The 22,847-nt window shown below is 35.8% G+C and overlaps 1 protein-coding gene across 6 annotated transcripts in view; it reads right to left on the bottom strand.

The window, feature by feature from the left end:
* Window positions 1-22,847, bottom strand: part of SOCS5 (suppressor of cytokine signaling 5) — a 47,885-nt gene that overhangs the window by 19,325 nt on the left and 5,713 nt on the right. For 2 of the 6 annotated variants that reach the window (XM_059659923.1, XM_059659922.1), the window contains exon 2: window positions 14,175-14,261. The exons of the other annotated variants lie outside the window; for them this stretch is intronic. The gene's annotated coding sequence lies outside the window, so the exon portion shown is untranslated. The remainder of the gene's footprint in view (window positions 1-14,174; window positions 14,262-22,847) is intronic. 6 annotated transcript variants of the gene reach the window in all.

Genomic DNA, 22,847 nt, shown 5'->3' on the forward strand with positions numbered 1-22,847 from the left:
TTCTAGGGACAATTTGGAACCCAGAGAGATAATAAGAACCCCCTAAAGACAATGACCCCGAGGGCATTTGCAGGCAGAGTTCAACAAGTTTAAGTCTTTGATTTCAGTGACCTTACAGGATTAGGGGAACAAATTTCAAAGTACAGATTCCTCAAAAGGTGGAGAGTCCAAGGGAACTCTTTAACACATTAAACCAGGATCCCAAGGGGCTATAATCTCAATCAAAGATAAACAATAACTAAAACCAAACCCTAAATCCCACCCCCAGGAGACTGAAGAGGTTGTTTTAGCCCAGGGAGAAGTGAGAAAAAAAGAATGGCGGGTAAAACATCTGAGGATATAGATCCCTAAGAAGTCAGACCAGTCTAGGTAGAGTTTGCAGTCTGGGTTTGCATGGACTCCTAATCCAGGAATCTTCAAGCTGTGAAATTCTTTTAAAATATTCCTCGGTTAGGGATACCTTCACATATCTTAAAAAAAGGAAAGATAAACCCACACTGAAGGAAGACATTTTCATTCTAGGCCTCAAAGAATACTCACAAGTAATTTTAAGGACAATAAGCAGGAGGCACATTCAAATACAAGTACACAGAAGACATGACTGAAAACAAGAGTCCACAGGAGATAAAAGTATCAGTAGTCAAATTCTTTCCAAAAAGAAAACCTTGGACCCAAATTACTTCATTGGTGAATTCTATCATTATTTAAGGAAAAACAAAATATTCCAATCTTACACAAGCTCTTTTAGAGAGAAATATTCTCCAACTTATTTTATTTGGCTAATATAACCTAATACCAAAGTCTAACAAGGAAACTTTGAGAAAAAAGGATACAGGCCAATCTCAGTCATGAGTATAGATATAAGTTTTTTAAACAAAATATTAGCAAGCTGAATCTAACAGTATATAAAAATGGTCAAGTTAGACATATCTTAGGAATACAAGGTTGCATTAACATTAGAAAACCAATTAATATAATTCATCATACTGATAGTTACAGAACAAAAAATATGTAGCTCATGACGTGGAGAAAAAGCATTTAATAAAATTCAACATCCATTTGTTAAGAAAATATTTAGCAAACTAAGAGTGAAAACTAAACATTGCCCAACTTAATAAAGAACATTTCTAAAAAATGATAGCTAACCTCATCCTTGATGAAATGCTGAGACCGGAATAAGACAAGATGCTTATTATCATCACTCCTACTCTACGTTGTAATAAAGATTCTAGTCAGTGGAATAAGGCAAGTTAAGAAATAAAAGGCAGTGATTAATTTTATCTCTATAGCTTTGGGAGGAACAAACAGTTATTATTTCTGGATAAAATAATTGTGCATTTCAAAAATCCACAATGATCTACCAAAAAATGATTAGAATTATATGAATTTGGAAAGTTGGTAGATTCAAATCCTATATAATAAAAGCCTAATATGCTAAGTGTCCGGTAATCCGTTCAACCAATCAAAGTGTAATATGCTAATAATATGCTAAGGCCACTCAACCACTCGCTTTGACGTGCACTGACCACCAGAGGGCAGACACTCCGACCAGTAGGTTAGCTTGCTGCTGGGGTCTGGCTGATTGGGACTGAGATGGACTGGACACACCATGGAGCCCTCCCACATCCCTCCCCAGCCCCGATCGTGCACTAGTGGGGTCCCTCAGCCTGGCCTGTGCCCTCACGCAATCCGAGACCCCTCAGGGGATGTCAGAGAGCCAGTTTCAGCCCAATCCTGCTCAACACAGGAGCTGCCCCTTGGTGGTCAGTGTGCTCCCACAGGGGTAGCGCCGCTCAGCCAGAAACTGGGCTCATAGCTGGCAAGTGCAGCAGCGCTAATGATGTCCGACTGATGTCCGACAGGGAGCGGGCCTAAGCCGTCAGTCAGATATCTCCCGAGGGCTCCTGGACTGCGAGAGGGCACAGGCCGGGCTGAGGGACCCCCTCCACCCCCCAAGTGCACGAATTTTGTGGACCAGGCATCTAGTCTATATATATATAAAAGGCTAATATGCTAAGTGTCCTTCCTCCTGTCTGGGTAATGATGACACATAGCAACGCCTGGCTTCATCCCCCTAGTGCAGGGGTGGGCAACCTTTTGGTGAGTGCATGCCAAAACCAGCAAAATCTCTGACTCAAAATTCTTCTGCGTGCCAACCCTAATTTTTTGAGAACATGTTACGCCTACTTGATATCTCTTAAGGTGTATGTATGTGAAGAACCTTGAAGAAATAATAAAATTCATTCGAGCGACAAAAACTCAGTATATGATGATGAAAAATACATTTATTTTTTAATGTATACATGTACACTGATAGTCCGACAGAAAACTTTATGACTCCATTTGATATTATCAGTGGGACTTTTGCTGCTGCATCACTGATGACAGAGATTTTACATCAGGTTTATATTTCGTGACCTTCAGAGATATGCACGAGCTACTACTTTCATCCGTCAGGCTACTCCTATTACGGGACTTAACAAAATTCATCACCGAGAACAAAGCTTCACAAGCGTATGTGGATGAAACCAAAACACTGGTCGGATCTAGGAAGGCAGGGAGTGTTAAGGCAGAGGCATAGAAATTGCTCTTCCCCTCTCCCGTCAATCCATGTCTATGGTCTTTAAGATAACTTGTTATGTAAACTTATTTATTTATCTAAGATGCACCTACACTGAATTTATCTGAAAAATAAAAAAGTCGATATTAAGAAAAAAATTGTAAATGGAAGATTATAAGAGAGGGTTTCGCGAGCCAGCAAAAGTTACTGGTGGGCCATGTTTGGCACGCATGCCAGGGGTTGCCCACCCCTGCCCTAGTGACAACTAGCCTCCTTGCAGTTTCTTCAGCCCAGGAACATGACTTGCTTTAGAGCCAGATGCAAACACTTTACACTATAACCAAATGTGTGTGAAGCGTTTTCCTGTGCCTCATCTCATTTGATCCTCACAGAAGTCCTGGAGTAGGTAGATAGGAGACTCGGTGGAATACTATTTTTTTTTTTCATTAGCTGGAAAACGGAGATTTAGAAAGTTTAGAAGCTTTACCCGACTGAAAAGAAGAAATGGTGAACCTTGAAAATGACTTCAGGTTTTGTCACTGTGCAGAATATAGTCAAATACTGCTGCAGTTAAATATTTTACCCTTTGTTCTCCCTGCATGGTCTACAATAATAATCTGCTTTGTGTTGATATTTACTGCTGTGTTGCTGACAATTACCTGAAAGAGAAGTTGGGGTGCTTCACTGGGCTGGAAAAAGTTCAGCTAAATCAGAAAGCAGGTTTAATTAAGCAAGTATGCTCTATATCTATAAAAGGCTAAGTTGACTCATGCATGCACGATACATATAAAACTCTCGCTGGTGCCAATCACATGTGTGTGTTTCCATCTGTTATTGTTGATAGTGAATTTGGCTGACACTTCTATTATAGAGAAAGGGCAAATAATGATATTAAAATATTTCTTCTAATTAATTTCCTTTCAATGTGCATGAATTCGTGCACCAGGCCACTAGTCAGTACATAAAATATCTATTGTGTCAGCAACAAAGAGAAAATGATATGTAAAAAATAAGTACCATTTGCAATAGCATCAGTGCTGTTAAGTACCTAGGACAAATCTCTACTGGAATATTTAAAAAGTATGATCGATAAGGGGAAAGAATGATAAATTATATTACATTAAAATTAGGAACTACACTAGTTATCAAAAACACAGGGTAGGAAACAAAATTCTCAACACACAATATTGATTAAGAGACTAATATCCAGAAAATATAAAGAACTCCTAAAAATAAGAACAGACCAGATAGCCAAGTGAAAAAGCGGGTAAAGGCTTTAATAGGCACATCACAAGAAGAAATCCAAATATAAAAAAGGGGCTCATCCTCCTTCATAAAACCAAAAGAGACACCATTCTCTTGCCCAAAATATTTAAGTTTGTCAATACCAAGTGATAGTGAGAATGGGAAACAACAGGAATGCTCATATTCTGTTGGGTGAGAATAAATTGGTATAACCACTTTAGCAAACAGTTTGGTATTATGCTGTAAATGGAAAATATAAATTTACTATGATCCAGCAATTCCACTCATAAATTTAGATCTTGAGATACTGATACCCATGCACACGAAGAAAAATATACAATAATGGTCATAGCTGAGTTTTTCAATATTATGAAACAGAACAGAATACACAAATTATGGTATATCCATATAGTAGGATAGTATGTGTATAATGGATTAGAGAAATGAAATGTTATACACAAATGAATGAATGGCACAAAAATAAGTCAGACACAAAAGACTATATATATTGACATATATACATATGTCTGCATATGTGTATATATAAGATGTAAATTTCATCTTTAAGGATGTAAACTTCTGAGAGAAGGAAAAATATAAGAATATGGCTACTTCTGGGAATGGATAGGATAGAGACATGTAGGGTTTGACTGGTAAGGGCACATAGCACAAGTATGGTAGACTGGCAATGTTCTATTTCTTAATTTGGGTGGTGAATGCCTTATAATTACCCATTAAACTGTACCTTTATATGTATTTTACACACTGTTCTGTACATGTTAGATTTCATCATGGGAAATAAAGAACAACAAAAGAGTATACACAGAGAGAGATCAAAGAAAGCAGAAAGCAGTATTTGTTGTAGGTATTACTCGCAAAGGGCTTCTTAACAACCTTCAGGTATCTTCAGTGAAACCCAAATAATAGTCCATCTCTACACTAGACTATTATTTCTTTCATTATATTACCTTTATCATTACTGCTACATATTATATCTTAACAAAATTTCAAATCTAATTATAAGAGAAATAATCCTTTGCCAAGTTTTTTCTACTTGACTCCATATGCCTGCTACACACACAGAGAGCCATTCCGAGAGAGAAAGCCATAAACATTTGGCACAGCAGATATAACTAAATGTTCCACTAAAAATGATCCATAAAACATTCAATAACATAGTGATAGATTTACTTTAAATCTTATGAAGTTAAACTACATATTAAGTAGTTAATTCAGTAACTTAACTTACATTATTCAAGAACATAAGTATCCTTTATATGACATTTTTCTGCCACAATTTCTATTCAAATATGTTTTTTATGAAAGAATCTAAGTTTTTGCCCCGTTCTGCATCTTAATAGCCATATAAGGCAATTTGGATTCCACTTTCTTAACAATATGGGAGAACTTCAGTTTCCTGGGTGTAATTTATGAATTTCATCTATTTAACTAACTTAGTCCCTTCAGTTGAAATGAAGCTAATGGGGAATTTTTTTTATTTTATTTCAAGAGGATATATATATATATATATATATATATATATATATATATATATATATATATGCTATGAGAACATATGTTCTTGTCTTTACAGTTATAATCAGGTATTTTTCTAGAACCAACTGTTACCTCCTTGAGTACAGCTGGGTTTTTATGGGAAGCACATTTGCAGTGCTTATATTCCATCCACTTTTCAGTCCACTAATGGCCTACAAAAATGTCTCAATTTGGCTATTCCTCATCGCCCCTCAAATTCATTATGTCTAAAATTAACTTAAGATTTCTCTCAAATTGGGATATCATCAGTACCATGTTTCTGTGGAATTTCTTAGAAAAATTGTATTTTATTATTTTCCACTTAACACTATTATATTTATTTTTTATTTTTAAATATGGTTTTTATTGATTTTAGAGAGAGAGGAAGCGGGAGGGAGAAACATCAATGGGAGAAACATGAATCAGCTGCCTCCTGTATGCCCCCTGACTAGGAATTGAACCAGTGACCTTTTGGTTCATGAGACAATGTCATCCACTCTGGCCAGGCAACACCATTATATTTAATATTACCAAGTTGACAATTTCTTTTCCAAAATGGCTCTCAAATTTACCTTTGCTCTGCACCTTCACTGCCAGTAACCTTGTCCAGATTTCTATTGCTACATTCCTAGGTTTCTACAACACCTTAGTCTCTCCTCTTCCTGTACTCATACCACCACCAGACTCATTTCCTTTCAGCAACATTCAACAGGTATCTTTGTGCCTGACTTTCACTGACTGACATCCATAATTAGGCCCCATTTTATCCAAACTTAATTCTCCTTACTCTGAAACACCTCCACTACTACTCTGTCCTTCACCATTCAAGTCTATTTTTAATGTCTACATCAAGTTCTAATTTCTCTAAAAGGATTTATTACTGCTACAATTTGTTGTTTTCTTCTCAGATCGTTTCAGACATGTCAATTTTATCTCTATAACAGTACACCAAGGGGAGAAATGAAAAACTTTACATCAGAATTTTTAGGAAAAGACAAAAAGGTGTCAAGGCCAAGGTGCTCTATTCTATTCTGGTACTTGGGTCTTGGCTCAGATAACTAAATCAACAGCTGGTCTGTGAGCTGGCTAGTGAAGTATGACTCATTCTGCCAAATGGATTAAACAATTAGCTGCAATGGGAAAGTGTCTATGAAATTCTATTTAAACCACTGGGCATGTATTCTACATAAGTAATTATTTGAAAGCTTGGTCAGAGAATTTTAGTAAAAAAATTTGATTGCTAATTTGGATAATGTGCCTAGTGGGACAGAAGCCAAAACTCAGAGTTTACTAGGCAATCAAACATTCAATAATTATTATTTGACAACAAAAGAGGTCAGGTGATAGAATGGGGCTAATTTTCTTTACTCCACCCATTCTTAACCCTTTTCTCTTTAATGTTAGAGAAATTTTATAAAAGCAAAATCCATCAAGCTACAGCTGTAAAAATTTCTTTCTTCATTGTCCAGTCATGGTAATACCTCCATATTTCAAAAGGATAGAGATTAATAGGTTGAACTCACCTGTGTCTACCATAATTCAAGAAATTCTCCATTAAAACAAAATCTAATCTTTTCTTGTGAAAAGCCACTATATTTTCTTCCAATTCCACTCTTGTACCTAGATTTGACACCAAGATAATGTTTTCCATAACTTAATTTTACTTTTTAATTTATACTTCAGAAACTATGACTGGGAGAGGTGTTAATTACTTCCCAAAGTAAGTTCCTAACATAGATGATTGTTTTTATGTTCTTTGTACTTTCCTTATAAAAAGATATGTAATTATATGGTTTCTGTTTGGGGGTAGTGGTGGTGAAACTACAATAGAATAAGACACTATTTGTATTGAAAATACTTGTAGCAAGTAAAAACCTTACAAAAAAAAACAGTGTAATACAGCAACCCAAGCATCCAGATGAAAGGATAAAAAGAAAAAGTGGTACAATCTATAATGGAATATATTCAGCTTTAAAAAGAAAATAAATTCTGCCCTCACCAGTGTGGCTCAGTTGGTTGAGCATCGTCCCAGACACTAAGAAAGAGGTTGCCAGTTTGATTCCTGGTCAGGGCACATGCCTGGGTTGCTGGCTTCCATCCCCAATAGGGGGCATGCAGGAAGCAGCTGATAGATGTTTCTCTCTCACATCAATGTTTCTCTCTCTCTCTCTCTCTCTTTCTCCTTTCTTCTAAAACAGGGGTGGGCAAACTTTTTGACTCGAGGGCACAATGGGTTCTTAAACTGGACCGGAGGGCCGGAACAAAAGCATGGATGGAGTGTTTGTGTGAACTAATATAAATCCAAAGTAAACATCATTACATAAAAGGGTACGGTCTTTTTTTTTTAAGTTTTATTCATTTCAAACGGGCCGGATTCGGCCTGCGGGCCGTAGTTTGCCCACGGCTGGTCTAAAATCAAGAAAAACACAATTTTTTTAAAAAGGAAATTTTGATATATGCTGCATCATGGATGAATCTTGATGATATTATGCTACATGAAATAAGCCAATCACAAAAGGACAAATATTGTCTGATTCCTCTTATATGAGGTTCCTAGAATAGTCAAATTCAGAGACAGAAAGTAGAATGATGGTTGCCAGACGCTGGGGGCAGGAGGAAATGGGGAGTTAGTGTTTAATGGGTACAGAGTTTCAATGGGGAAGAGAAGAAAGCTCTGGTGATGGTTGGTAGTAATTAGTGTACAACAATGTGAATGTACTTTACTGCCACAGAAAAGTATACGTAAAAATGGTATCATTCATGTATATTTTATCACCATGAAAAGCCAGTATAACAGAGAAGAATATACAACCTTTTAAGTAAACACAACCTTTTGTGTTCTGCGTGGTTAATCAATTTTGAAAAGAAGCTATGCTCTCTATTGCTGGAAGTATCCACTTCTCTCCACATAATAGAGAACATAGAAAAAAGTTAAGTCTAAGATATCCGTGTCTACATAAGCAATTACTCTTGTTCACAGGAGTATTTAAATATCGTCTTCTTATGTCTCTGATAATTTTGCTGTAATCTTCTTGAATGTCTTTATCCATTCACTCAATACTTTATGAGCAGACTAGGTACTAAACTTTACGTAAGCTGCTAGAAAAAAAAAGAATACAGTAGCATAATCTCTGAGAAGTGCACAATCTAGTAGACAAGGCAAACAAATTATAATACAACCTAAATGCTAATTAATTAGACGCCTGTTGGGAACTCAAAGCACAAAGCAACTACCTCTAGCTGGGGAAGCATAACACATTGCTAGTTGTACCCCCTACTTGTTCTTCCTTTCTTTCTCTCTCTATATAAAAGCCTAAGCGACCATTACGACCGGTCGACTGCTCGACTGGTAGCTATGACAACGCACTGACCAACAGGGCACAGATGCTCAATGCATGAACTGCCCCCTGGTGGTCAGTGCACTCTGACAGCGGGAGCACCGCTAAGCCAGAAGCCAGGCTCATGGCTGACAAGCAGCTGCGGCAGTGGGAGCCTCTCCTGCCTCTGCGGCAGCTACCGAGTGGTGGCGGTGCTGTGTCCGGCCCCAGCTCAGGCTCCTCCCCGGCTGCCTGCCTCTTCGCACACTGCTGCATCCCTTGGGGGATGTTGGACTGCCGGTTTAGGCCAAGCCTGCGGGATCTGGCCTAAACCAGCAGTCCGACATCCTCCGAGGGGCCCCAGATTGCAAGAAGGCACAGGCCAGGCTGAGGGACCCAACTGGTGCACAAATCCATACACCGGGCCTCTAGTAATAATATAATTAGCTAGCACACAGTTGCCAAGAACAAAGACACATTATTCGGTCTTCATTCAAGCCAATGAGATGCAAGCAGAAATGTCGTGTGGGAGCTTTAGGGAAACTTTAAGAGATAGCTTGCCTAAGACCTTTCATTTTTGTTCCTTCATACTCATGCTGCTTAAAACAAAGATACCTCAACTTTGGGCCAGGAGGACAAAGGTCTGAGAGATATGAGAGATTCTGAAGCAGTTACTGGAAACTACTTCCTTAGTGATTTTGTGAAGAGCTGTCATTTCAGCCTTACACCACAAATTCCAAATTTTTATGGGAGAAAAATAAATCCTCTCTTGTTTTTAAGGTCATTGTTATTTTGGTGGTTCAGTTACTTGTCACTGTACATAATTCTAATGAATGCAGGGGGTCAGGGAAGGCTTCACAGAAAAAGTGATGTTGAGCAAGGTTTTGAAGAATGAATAGTTACTTGCCAAGTGGAGAAAGGCATTTCAGTTTCAGGCAGGTAATGTAAAGGCACAGATGCAGGAAAGGGTCTGACTTTCCAAAGGATGAGGAGTGGTTCAGATGACTGACGTATAAGGTAGGTGGAATGAAGTAAAAGAAAAAGCAACCCAAAGCTGGAAAAACACACTTAAAGAGTTTTCTTCCATGCCATGCTGAAAAAGACGCTTTTACTCCTGTACTTGGTCATCTATAATAATAAAAGCGTAATATGCTAATTAGACCAGAGTTCTGGAAGGATGACATTCCAGACGAAGCCGGGTCCCAGGTGCCAGAGGGAAACTGTTGCCGGCAGCCGAGGGAAGGAAGGCCTACTCTTGCACGAATTTCGTGCATCAGGCCTCTAGTATTAAATGACTATGAATTCAGATGATCTTCCGCATATTTTAGAAGATCCAAATGCCTCAGTCAGAAAACAAAGCAGTATGGATTAAGCTATGGTGAGGGAGAGAAACTTAGTTCTATAAGAGAAAGGCACACTAGTATTCCTGTACATGCTGAGGACTAGAAGAAATAATACCTGGCAGAAAGAAAAAATTAGGACTCCTGTGATAGTTAAGGGAGAGGAATCTGGACAACAAAGAAGAGCATACATATAATGTGGCAATGTCTGGCTGAGGTAAAGATTGGAATACCTGCTGTTTAAAGTAAACCGAGGTCAAAGAATTACAGTATAACTATGAGCATCTGATTATAATACATTTTATTTTTATTATCTGCCTGCACTCATTATATCCTTTTACAAGTGGCTGTCAGAGCTGAACAGCATCTACCCATAATAGGAACCTGGTATTTGATGATCAAATACCTTTCCTATCAAAGAAGAGTTAAAAATATGAGTGAGGCAGAAAAAAATCAGTGTGCCTTATGTTTGTTTTAATTTTTACACAAGGAGGTAGTATTCTTTTATTTTTCTGTAATATCATGTATTATTTTTGTAAACTTATATAGTTTTAAAAACAACCACGTATGCCCAATCAAAAAAATAAAAAGTGGCAGCAACTATTACCTCATAGAAGTATCAAGAGACAAAATTATTGAGAGGGTCTGTGGCTTCTGTGAATACATCATTTATCCCAACTTGCAGGAGACAATAAACAGACCTCAACGTTGAGATGATGCAATGTTGGAATTACCTGATGAAGATCTTATAGCAGCTGTTACCAAAAATGCTCCAACAAGGGCAAACATTCTTGAAATGAATAGAGAGACTCAGCAAAGGAAAAGAACCAAATGGAAATTTGAAAAATGAAAAATACAATAATTCACTTCAATAAGCAAAATGGAGATGATAAAAGGAAGTCAGTGAACTTGAAGACTGATTGATAGAAATTATCTAGTCTGAACATCAAATAGAACAAAACATGAAAAGAGCCTCAAGAACCTTTGGGATAACAAAGGTCTAATGTTGGTGTTACTGGCATCCTGAAAGGAGAGTGCAAGAGTGGAATGCACAAAAGTATTTAAGAAAATAATGACTTTTAAAGTTTTCAAACTTGGTGACACAACATATATACAGATTTGAGAAGCTCAGAGGACCAAAAAAAGAACAAACCCCCAAGAAACCCATACCCAGACACATCATAGTCAAACTGATAAAAACTCAAGACAAAGGGAAACTTGGAAAGTAGACACACACACACACACACACACACACACACACACACACACAGTAACATACTATTAATAGGAAAACAGCAATTTGAATGAACCTAAATTTCTCACCAGAAACCACAAAGTGCAGAAAGAAATGGCATATTTTTAAAGGACCTAAAGAAAAGAACTGTCAACACAGAATTTCTATATCCAGTGAAATTATTCTTCAGATATTAAGGCAAAATAAAGACACTCTCAGGTGAAAGTAAAATTAAGAGAATTCATGGCCAGCAGATATACTCTAAAAGAATTACTAAATGGTAGAAGGAAAATGATGACAAAGGAAAAAATGGAACATTAGTAATGAAGAAAGAACAAAGAAATTAGAACCATCTGAGTAAATATAATAAATTATTTTTCTCTTCTTGAATGTTTGGCAGTTAAAAGCAAAAACTATAATGTCTGATGGGGTGTTCTATGTATGTAGAAGTAATATATAAGAAAATAAAAAAGGAGGAGGGTAAAGAGACATAGTGTTAAGACTTCTACATCCCACTCAAGTGGAAAAATATTTATTCTAAGTAGACTATGAAAATTTAAATATGTATATTATAATCCCTAAGCAACCATGCACACGGAGACTAGAGAGATATAGTAAAAAAAAAACAAAAACCCCACAATAGATAAAGTAAAATGGAATACTAAAAACTGTTCAAATAACTCAAAATAAGGCAGAAAGTGAAAAAAGTGGTACAAAACAAAACAAAAATCCCTTATACTATCCCTTTGTGTCATACCCCTAACCCCCAGCTATCTTGTTTTAACCCACGACAACCACTGATGTCATATAAATGGAATCATACAGTAAGTAACCTTTTGAGACTGGCTTCTTTTACTCAGCATAATGCTTTTGAAACTCATCCAAGCTGTTGCATGTGTCAATAATTCATTCATTTTATTGCTCAATAGTATTCCATTGATTAACTGCACTACAATTTATTTATCTAGTCACCTGTTGAAAGCCACTTGGATTATTTCCAGTTTGGGGCAATTATGAATAGAACTGTTAAAACATTTATGTACAAGTTTTTCTGTGAATACAAGTTTTCATTTCTCTAGGGATTGGGAAGGGGGTGGGGGAATGGGGAGATATTGGTCAAGGGGTATAAACTTTCACTTGTAAGATGAATATTACTTGGGGACCTAATATATGGCATTAACTATAGTTAATGTACTGCATTGTATACTTGAAATTTGCTAAGAGCGGATCTTCAATGTTGTCACCAAAAGAAGGGGGGGGGGGCGTATAACTATGTGAGGTAATAGCTATGTAAATTAGCTTGTTTGTCATAATCATTTCACAATGTATATGTGTATCAAATCATTATGTTGTATATCTTAAATATTAACAATTTTTACTTGTCAATTATACCTCAATAAAGCTGGGGGGTGGAAAATGCTGACTGGGACCAAGTACTAAGCAAACCATCTTAAGCAGGTATAAAATATTTCTTTTTTTGTGTGTGTCCCCAAAAATAAATGAGTCCACCAAAACACACAAAGGATTATAATTCAGGAAAGTATTCTTTATAACTATATGTATTTTGGGGTGGCTGCCATAAAAGTTAGATCTTAGATTGTGAGTTTTAAGAAACAAAACACAACCATATGACCAAAGCCATTTATTTAGATAAGTAACCAACCTCACCATCCCTAACTGTGTCCTAGTTTCTAAACATTAAATGTAAGTTATCTGTAGAAGCACTCAATCCTTTTAAATGACAACAGCATTTTTCTAACTTTTCAATCTTTAATCTTCTGGGATATGAGCTTTAAGTAGCAAATCCAGATGTTTCTACAGCTGAAAGTATGTTAATATATAAGCTTGGGGGCAATGAAAATTTGACAACAAATATTTATCTACTGCTAAACAAGTTAATTATTGAGTACTTAAATATTCCAAGCCCTAAGGGTCATACAAAAGAGATCAAAATGGTACAGGTCCTCAAGGACTTAGCTGAGGAGACAATACAGACTCATGAGATAGACACCAGAACTGTAAATAAAAAACCGTTACGTACAACAATTAGAGAATAACATCTAAATAGACATCAAAACATTCTGGTAACTCAGAAGAGAAAATAATTTCATCTGATGTTGAGAGACACTGGAATACAGTGAAAAGAAGAATGTACTGGAGTCTAGAGGCCTGTCTCAGTTCTGCCATTAAAAACTCTCGGGTATGTCCCAACTGCTCCTCAGTGTATAGTTAGTAGGCAAGGTACCTGACACAAAAAGGACATTTGTTCATTCACCACTGCTTTGGATTTGGCTAAGCAAGGAAGAAGGGGCAGGCAGGGGCTCCATCTAGAAGGAATTCTGCAACTCAGGCCTATGGCAAGCTCACTAGTTGAATTCAATTCCATCTTTTCACAACCATGTGGCTGTTCTCCTGGCCTCCTCCAGAGCACAAACTCTTGTATCAAGGGCCTCACTGTCCTGGGCCCAGCTGCACTGGCACCTCACAGTCCCAGGGACCCCCTATGATGCATCAGCTGTCTGGCTTAGTTTCTTTCAGGCTGGTTCTCTGGGTCTTAGTAAGCTTATCTGAAAGAAAGGGAATCAATCAGGTCCTTTAGAACATCATAATCTATTAATATAAAAATTAGAAATATTATCCATAGAACATAAACCTTACTAAGTTGTCAGCTATGAGTAAAACAACTTATAAAATTTGTTATCTGGACTTTACTTGTTTGTTCTACAAGAAATATCAAACTGTTTTTAGAAATGCCAAACAGGAAAAGCAAACACTAATGAATTCTTTAAAAGAACAATTCTTACTTTAGTCTCAAAATATTAAAATGGCTAGATCTCACAGTAAAACATAACCTATGAAAAGATTCATCGCAGTTCTTCCCTAGATTAAGTTAATTCTTATGACTCAGAACAATATTCTTGTAAATCAAATACTCTTAGTACCTCTAGAACACCAAGTGCAGTAGAGTTCCCAGCAATGTCTGCAGGCAGCAAGAAAAAGGTCAAGAGTGCCCTTGTTAACTTCCAGACCTAAAACCCAGAAGTAGAAAAAAACCACATCATCTTAACAGTCCCTGAATGACAACTATGTGCTAGATGTTGTCCTAGTAACTTTAAATAGATTATCTTATTTAGTTCTCACAACAATCCTATGACTTGGCTAGTTATTATCACAATTGTCATGATGAGAAAACTGAGGCTCCGGAGGTTCAGAAAATGTCCCACAGCTACAGAATATTTTACAAAGCCTAAAAATAAGGTAATCAAAGAATGTGCCACTGTCTTAAGCCTTTAGAAAAACACTCTCATCAGTGGACCCAACTGTTCACATACCTTTGGTAGATATAGCCCTATAGTGAAGATGTGGACTATCAAACCATCATGATTGGATATTATATCTTAAATTAAATAAGAAATTAGCTTTGTTTTCCATATGAGACTTCAGTAATTTGCTTAGCATGAAACCAGTTCCCCTGATCAAACTGAGTTTCTAGATCTACAATTGCTGAGGAACAGACACCAGACTATTCAAGTTAAGGTCATTCTTTGAGGTCTGTTATGAATGGCACCTCCCTGGAGATGTCTATTTCTTTGTTCATTAATCATAACATTCCTTTGTCTCTTCTTTTGAATATTAACTTTCTCCACTGGATTTCTAATATGTTCTTTATATAGCAAAAAATGTGAAGCTGACCACTAGAGTGAGTTCTTGAAGAGTCCCAGGTCCATATGCCTATGATGCCCTGGATAGAGACAGCAATATAATATTTTATTAAGAAAACTAAAGACTATGATTTCCATTCTTTCTTTAACATAAGAACATCCATATCTGCAAGGAGGTGGGTAGTTACAGTGGCTGAGAAAGGAAGACAAAAACATATTTAAAAAATACTCTGGAGCCCATGGCTCAGTTGACCACAGACCCAGGAACGAAGAGGTTGCCGAGTCATTTCTAGTTAGTACACAGGCCCAGGTTGCCGGCTGGATCCCCAGTAGGGGACCTGCAGGAGGCAGCCAATCTATGATGTTCCTCTCTCATAGGTGCTTCTATCTCTCTATCCCTCTCCCTTCCTCTCTCTCTAAAAATCAGTAAGAACATATTAAAAAAAACACATACCAACTTTGAAAAAAACACACACCAACTTTGAAAAAAAGAAAAAAGGAAAGAAAGAAATATTAAATATCTTTAAGTATACAAAGAATTATTTGATAGAAACCCACACTTTTAAACTATGAAACATGGGGCACTGCCTTAGTTTGGGAACAGTTTAGAATATGTATTACACATATAGTGTAAGAATAAATGTCTCTTTCACTTACTGATAAAGATCAGTTTAGAATATATGCAAAAATGGAAAAGAGGCATGGTTAAGATGAGAAAAACTAAAATCACTTAAATCCTTCTTCCCTTATCTTCCCAATCATTAATTTTATCAGAATTTTTAAAATTAAAGTAATTTTTTGGGGGTGTGTGTCCGACTATGAGTACATGCTTATTGTAGGAAATGTAAAAAGTATTAAATATTGTATTAAGAATATGTTATCAGAAATAGATCCAGAGACATGGAAGCATACAATAGACTGAATCTCAGAGGGAAGGGGGAGGGGAGAAGTGTGTGGGAAGAGATTAACCAAAGAACTTATGTGCATAACCAATGAACACAGACAAAAGTTTGGTGAAGGCCTGGGGTGGGGGATGGGTGTGAGATGAAGGGAGGAAAAAAGGGGACATCCTTAATACTTTCAACAATAAAGATAAATTAAAAAAAAAAAGAAAAAGACTATGTTCTCTGACCAAAATAGCATTAAATGAAAACACAGTAACTAAAAAGATACCTGGAAAATCCCAAGTATTTGAAAATTATTTGACAACACTCTTTGGAACAATCCATGGGTCAAAAAAAAAAAAAAATTACAAGCGATATTAGAAAATATTTTGAATGAAATGCTAATGAAAATGTATAGCTTTAAATGTTGATATTTTAAAAAATAAATTTAAAAATCAATGAACTAAGCTTTCACCTTAAAAAATTAGAATAAATTAAACCCAAAATAAGGATGAAGGAAAGAATTACTGAAAGAGCTCAAATCATAAAACACAAAACAGATAATCCACAGAAAAATAAATCAAAAGAATCAATTATTTTAAAGGACTGATAAAAGTGATAACCCCTAACTAGACTAATCAAGGGGAGAGGGAGAAGAAAATGAATCCAATATCAGAATGAAAGAGGGAGCATCCAATAGATCCTACCAACATAAAAAGGAAAACTGTTTTATAACATATATAATTTATTTTCAAGCTGACAAATTTGACAAGTTAAGATAAAATGGGCAGATTCCTTGAAAAATACAAATGATCAAAACAGGCATAAAAAGAAATAGACGATCTGAATAGTCTTATATCATTCTTCTAAAAATTGAATCCTTAATTAAGAACCTTTCCACAAAGAAAACTGCAGGCCCAGGTGGCTTCATTGGTAAATTCTATCAAACATTTAAGGAAGAACAGCAATTGTACCCAAACTCTTCCATAAAAGGAAGAACAAAGGAACACTCACTGCTGGTAGAAATGTAAAATGGTAAACCCACCTTCGAATTTGTTGTCAGTTCCTCATAATGTTAAACACACACATATTCTAAAACCCAGCAATTCCACGTCTAGGTATTCATCCAGAATACATGTGTCACAAAAAGCCTTGTATAAGAATGTTCATAGCAGTTTTAGTCATAACAGTTGAAAAATGGAAAAAGAAAACCTTTCTGCAATAATAATAATAATAAACAAATTACAGTATATCCACATAATTGAATACTGGTCAGCAACTAAAAGGAAGTAACTACAGTTACATGTAACATGGATGAATCTATATTTTAAACAAGAGCTTCATAAAATTTTTATGCCCAGGAAAGTTTGAGAACCATGGTCATAGAAATATGTAAGAAAACAAAAAGAGAAAATAGGGATTTGGGTAATTTATAAGCTAATCAGTGCCATATACACTATTAACTATATGTAACAGTTGTCATTTTCCATTAAGTGCTTAATTGCCATTTAAATCAATATTCCTCTGATCATGTTTAATTTTCTACTTATGTGCTTCAAGGAATTCCAATTCCAAATTTTAGTCTTCAATCATCTAACTACCCTAATTTCTCATTAATCCCAACTCATACTGTGCATTTTAGATAAAAATCCTGTTCACCAGTTTCCTTTTTTTTTCTTCCTTAATGTCCCACTTTCTTGATACTGTTTTCCCCACCTCTTTAATAGTGTTATTCTTACTCTCCACTGCACAGATTTGTCTTTCTACCTCCTTTAAGACTGAACCAAAAACTCATCTTTTCCACTAAGTGCTAAACCTCAGATTTTTTCCAAATTCTCTCAGCACCCGAAGATCTTGCTCCTAATATATGTATTGATTTTACTGAATTTGGACATCTCTTATAATGACTCACTAACTCCATCCCCTGGTTATAGAGTAGACCAGTGATGGCGAACCTTTTGAGCTCGGCGTGTCAGCATTTTGAAAAACCCTAACTTAACTCTGGTGCCGTGTCACATATAGAAATTTTTTGATATTTGCAACCATAGTAAAACAAAGAGTTATATTTTTGATATTTATTTTATATATTTAAATGCCATTTAACAAAGAAAAATCAACCAAAAAAATGAGTTCGCGTGTCACCTCTGACACGCGTGTCATAGGTTCGCCATCACTGGAGTAGACCCTTTGGGTCCAGTGAATTAAAAAGATTACAGTCCTTTTCAAGGTTCATTTTCTTGTGCTGTTTTTAATTTTCTCTCTGGCATTCTGGTTGCCAGAGGCTTAAACTCTATAGGGCTGGAGGGGTAGGAGAGAAAGAGATGGTTGATTATGGCTGTTCTGCATTAGATTTTAAAGGTGAAAAAAGCCTTTAGGCTTCAATATCTGTTCAGACTTGCTCACTTACCCAAGGAAGCAAACAGGATTCTAAAAAGAGACTTTAGGAGAGGAATAAGGAAGTGTGTTTGTCTATGAATTCCCTGTGTTGTACAGGTGATCAGACAGGATGCAGTACAGTTTCAAGGACATTCAAATATTTCTGACAGCAAATATTTCTATGTATTGTTTATAATGTTAGGGGGTGGAGGTTTGACTGGAGGTGGGCAAAAATTAAAAATCAAACTAAGCACCAGTACTCTTTGTTCTGCATACATTATTACTTAGGAATTACTCGTCTAATTTCACAACTTTCAATTTTAAATTATGCCTTCCAAATCATATTTATAAACCTGATCATGCGCCTGAGCTAGAACAATATTCCCAAATGATATCTTGATCATGTTAATCTAAAAAGCACAGTTATCTGAAAGCAAACTTAGTATTCCCCACCTCTCAAACTTGCACATATTATTCTACTGCTAAGTCAGAAACCTTAGACTCATTCTCAACTTTCTCTATCATCTCCAAACACTAACAAAGTCTGGAAGACAAACTCCTAAATATCTCTGAAATCAGTGCTCTTGTTTCTATCCCCACTACAAATTCCTTAATTCATACCATCATTATCTCTTTCCTGAACTAGGGCAGAGCCTTAAATGACATCCTTGACACTAATCTACCTACCAGGGGCCAGAGAGACTGCCACATTCACTCAGCCTGCCACATGTATTATTTGATGAATAAATGACTCCAATCTCTGTTCCTCCAGACTATTCTCTTTATTACTGCTATAATCAGTTTTCTAAACCACCAAACTATTTGTGTCACTACCCTACCTATAAACAAAATAAAAATCCAAATTCCTACTATGGCATATAAAACTACTCACAATTTGTTCCCATTTTACCTTGGTTCTAGTCTTACTTTCTAATTTTTTTCTGCACTCATTTCAAGAGATCAAACTTCACCCTTTTCTTTAGACACACTATGCCCTTTCTTTTTAATAATCTAGAATAAATAGTAACTCAGTCCAGCTTATTTTGTTTTTATGAGTACCTTATACTATTTTAAGCCATTAGCTAAACCTGTACAGCAGTAATGACTGAAGAAACAATCAGATAATATAGCCAACTCTCAGTTAGCTTATCTATTAACATGGTCGGTATAGACTAAGTGGAAAAGTGAATAAAATGTTTCAACTAACTGTTGAGCTTCTTCCTTACAGTAAATTAATGTTAAAATTCTTCAGAGACAGACTTATTGTCCTCCTTTTGATTCCCAGGCACAAATAGAACTGTAACTCAATTTTCTTCATATCTAACCATTTCCTTTCTTTCATCTTTAACACCTCCCTTCCCCACTTGTTTCTCCTCCTGCTAAGTTTTTGCAGCATCCTCTTTGTCCACTCTTCACAAGAACACAAGTATTCTTCTACCACTTTTAATTGTAGAGCACTTAAAAATTTATAAAGCACTTTCACATATACTTACTCACTTGGTTCTTACCTCACTTTTTGGGATTCCAAAATCAACAAATATATATGCCCTTATAATTAAAAATAAGATGTTCTTCTTATATTTTAACTCAAATTTGAGGAAACTGCAGTTCAAAAAGTTCAGTGATTCACCTAACATACTGCTATTCCCTCTGCCTAGAATTCCATAAACCCTCTTCATCTGTTCCTCTCTTAAGACACAGCTTCTGTCTTCCCGTCCTTCCAGAGCAAGAATGTTATGCCTGTTTCAATGCTATTAGAATATTTTCACACCACTAAAATAATCTAGGTCTCTGAACTCTACTCTGGTGTTCTTTTCTGCCAAACAATACTTTCCTTACTAACTACTATTACATTTACTAATGCCCACTAATTACCCAGCATTTTGTAAAATCAAAAGGAGAAACATTTTATGGGCAACCAGCACTTATTTACCAATCTTGAGGGTAAAACTCTACACCAAAACATCTCTACCTTTCCTTAAAAATCAGGAATTTAAGCAATGTCTCTAAATCCTCTGAAAATATCTAGATACTGTCTCTTGTGGTAATGCCACAGCAAAGGAGTAAAACAGCACTCCATAAACCCCAAATTAAACTATTACATGTTTTAAGAGATGCCTCTTAATATCTTGGGAAACTTTTAGGATTAACAATCAAAAGACCAGGGCCACAGTACCAACTGCAATACATATTTAACTGACCTGGGAACATCATTTAATCTCCCCGACTCAAATTTCCACTTTAATAATGCCACCCACTTTTCACAATTGTTAAGAGAATTAAATGAAAAAATGACTACAAATCACTTAGCCTGGAACACAATAGTAAAAAAATGATAACCCCTTTTATACTTATTTTTATATAGATCATTTTTGTTTTCTGAAACATGTTCTTGGACTTTGTGACCCAGCAACAAATACAAGTAAGTTATTTCCATGACTTCTGGATCCCCTACCTGGGTCATAACTCAGGTCCTAGAAATATAACTTGGAATATCTCCTCCTAAATGCATTATCTTGTTCTCTGCCACACGAAAACTCATCCAAAGATATTCCTGTAGCTTCTCCTTATTGGCTTGACTTTTAACTACCTGAAACAGCACACACTCAGCTGCAAATCTGGCAATATTTACTGCCAGTATGTTTTTTGAATCACTTATTTTAAAATGTTAAAATAATCTGAACGATAAAGATTTATTTTTTAAAAATGTTAAATAAAATTAGTCCCAACACTGATCACCTGAAGGTTAATGAGGTTGGAATGGTGTCTCATGTTAATAAAGTAAAAAACTAAATAAACAATTAGATAAATCAGCTCCCCTTTGGACATAGGCATATTTGACTATTTTAATTTTTTTTTTGAGAGAGAGAGAGAGAGAGAGAAATATCGATGTGAGAGTAAACATTGATCGGTTGTCTCCTGCACACAACTGAACCTGCAATCTGAGTATGTGCCCTGACCAGGAATCAAACTGATGACCTTTGGGTGCATGGGATGATGCTCAACCAATTGAACCACATTGGGCAGGGCCACAGGCATATTTTAACCCTTAAGAAATTACTTGGATTTCTCTAATCAAACTATACTTACATTTTTAGTAAATTTATCCTTTAGTTTTATAGAATACTTCAGGAGTTTTCCTGATACGATGACATACTAATCTATGGAGCCCAAGATCTATGCCAGGCACCAAACGCCCACGAAATCCTGGTTTTCCTCAACATTTTTCTCTTTCCATCCTCTGATGGCTTCTTTAGCTCCCCTTCTTTTGACTACCCACCATATATACAGGCTTAAAGTTCAGCTCCTAAATCATTTTCCTTCTTTCATGTTTCATTTTAAGTATATATATATTATTTAAATGGGCTTCTGTCCTTTTCAAATTTTTGAACTACAACATATATACTTGATTACCACCTTTAACTGAAGAATCTTGCTCAGAATAAAAAGACTGGATGTTATTCCTGTTATAGTGGTCTTCAAATTTAAAGAGTCATAATTTGAAGATAATTGCAGAGCAGATAAGCCCATTTCAAAATCTTTATCACTGCTTCCTCTTATTAATTTTGATAAAAGATTACTGTATGATATCTCATCAAAGTAAAGGTAAATTTAATTTTGGTATTAAACAGCATATAAGTAAAGTGCTTATGAACTATTGGAGAACCCATGGAAATATATTCTCACTATACTGTATTTGGCAAGGGTGTAATTATAGTCTCTCTCAAGTCATTCCTTAGAATGTGTCACCTACCAGGTACATGTAGAATAAAACTAGGTAACTAATTCTCAGTTAAAGCACTCAGATGTATATTTACCTAATATTAACATGAGTCAGCAGTTTAGCCAATTACCCTTCAACGTTACTTCTGCTTTAATCAGATTCAAAAGCCCTTTCCCCCCCTTAAAAGTAGGATAGTTGGCTAAACCAGATGAAGAGTTTTTACATTGGGCAAGGCAAATAATTTGTATTTTCCCTGTCCTTCTCTAACGTCTACACTGAAGCTAAGAAAGTAACTTGCATGGTCCATATCTACCCAGTCCACATCCCCATGAATTTTAAATATGAGTATCAAGCAATTCACAATGCCATAACTGTTTTTAAATATACAAAGAAAATTCCAACTTAATGAAAAATTGAGCAATGGTTGTATTTTATTATAACATGGTATTGCTAATGTCTTTTGAAATCATATTTAACTAAATATTTTATTCATATAATTAGATTATGTAATAGATGGAACAAAGTATCTGTATGTTTAAATTATATAAAATTTCTAAGGGCATGTCATGAGTCCAAAAAATGTACAATAAACTGTAATAACTTCATAATCTTTATTATAATAGTTAATCAAAAGAAGGAGTTGGTCACTCTCATATATTAAAACTTTGTATCAGTTAAAAATTAATACAACCCTGGAAACTTTTGATGGCTCCATGTAACTCTTTTAGTCCTGCTAGCATTACTTCAGATTAAAGGGATGACCCATGTATTTATCATATGAAGTACTACCAACAGAATGCCTGCCTGAGATCTAAAACAATATAGCAAGAGTCTACTACTATCATAATGAATACGCTTTTGAGCTATACCTTATTTCTGATTTTAATATCTAACCTGTAAAATAAACTCAATTTAATAAACTCTAAAAATAAGAGCAATTAAAAATATTATGTGAAATACACTAAAAAA

Source organism: Myotis daubentonii, chromosome 12 (genome assembly GCF_963259705.1).
Source record: "Myotis daubentonii chromosome 12, mMyoDau2.1, whole genome shotgun sequence".
NCBI lineage: Eukaryota > Metazoa > Chordata > Mammalia > Chiroptera > Vespertilionidae > Myotis > Myotis daubentonii.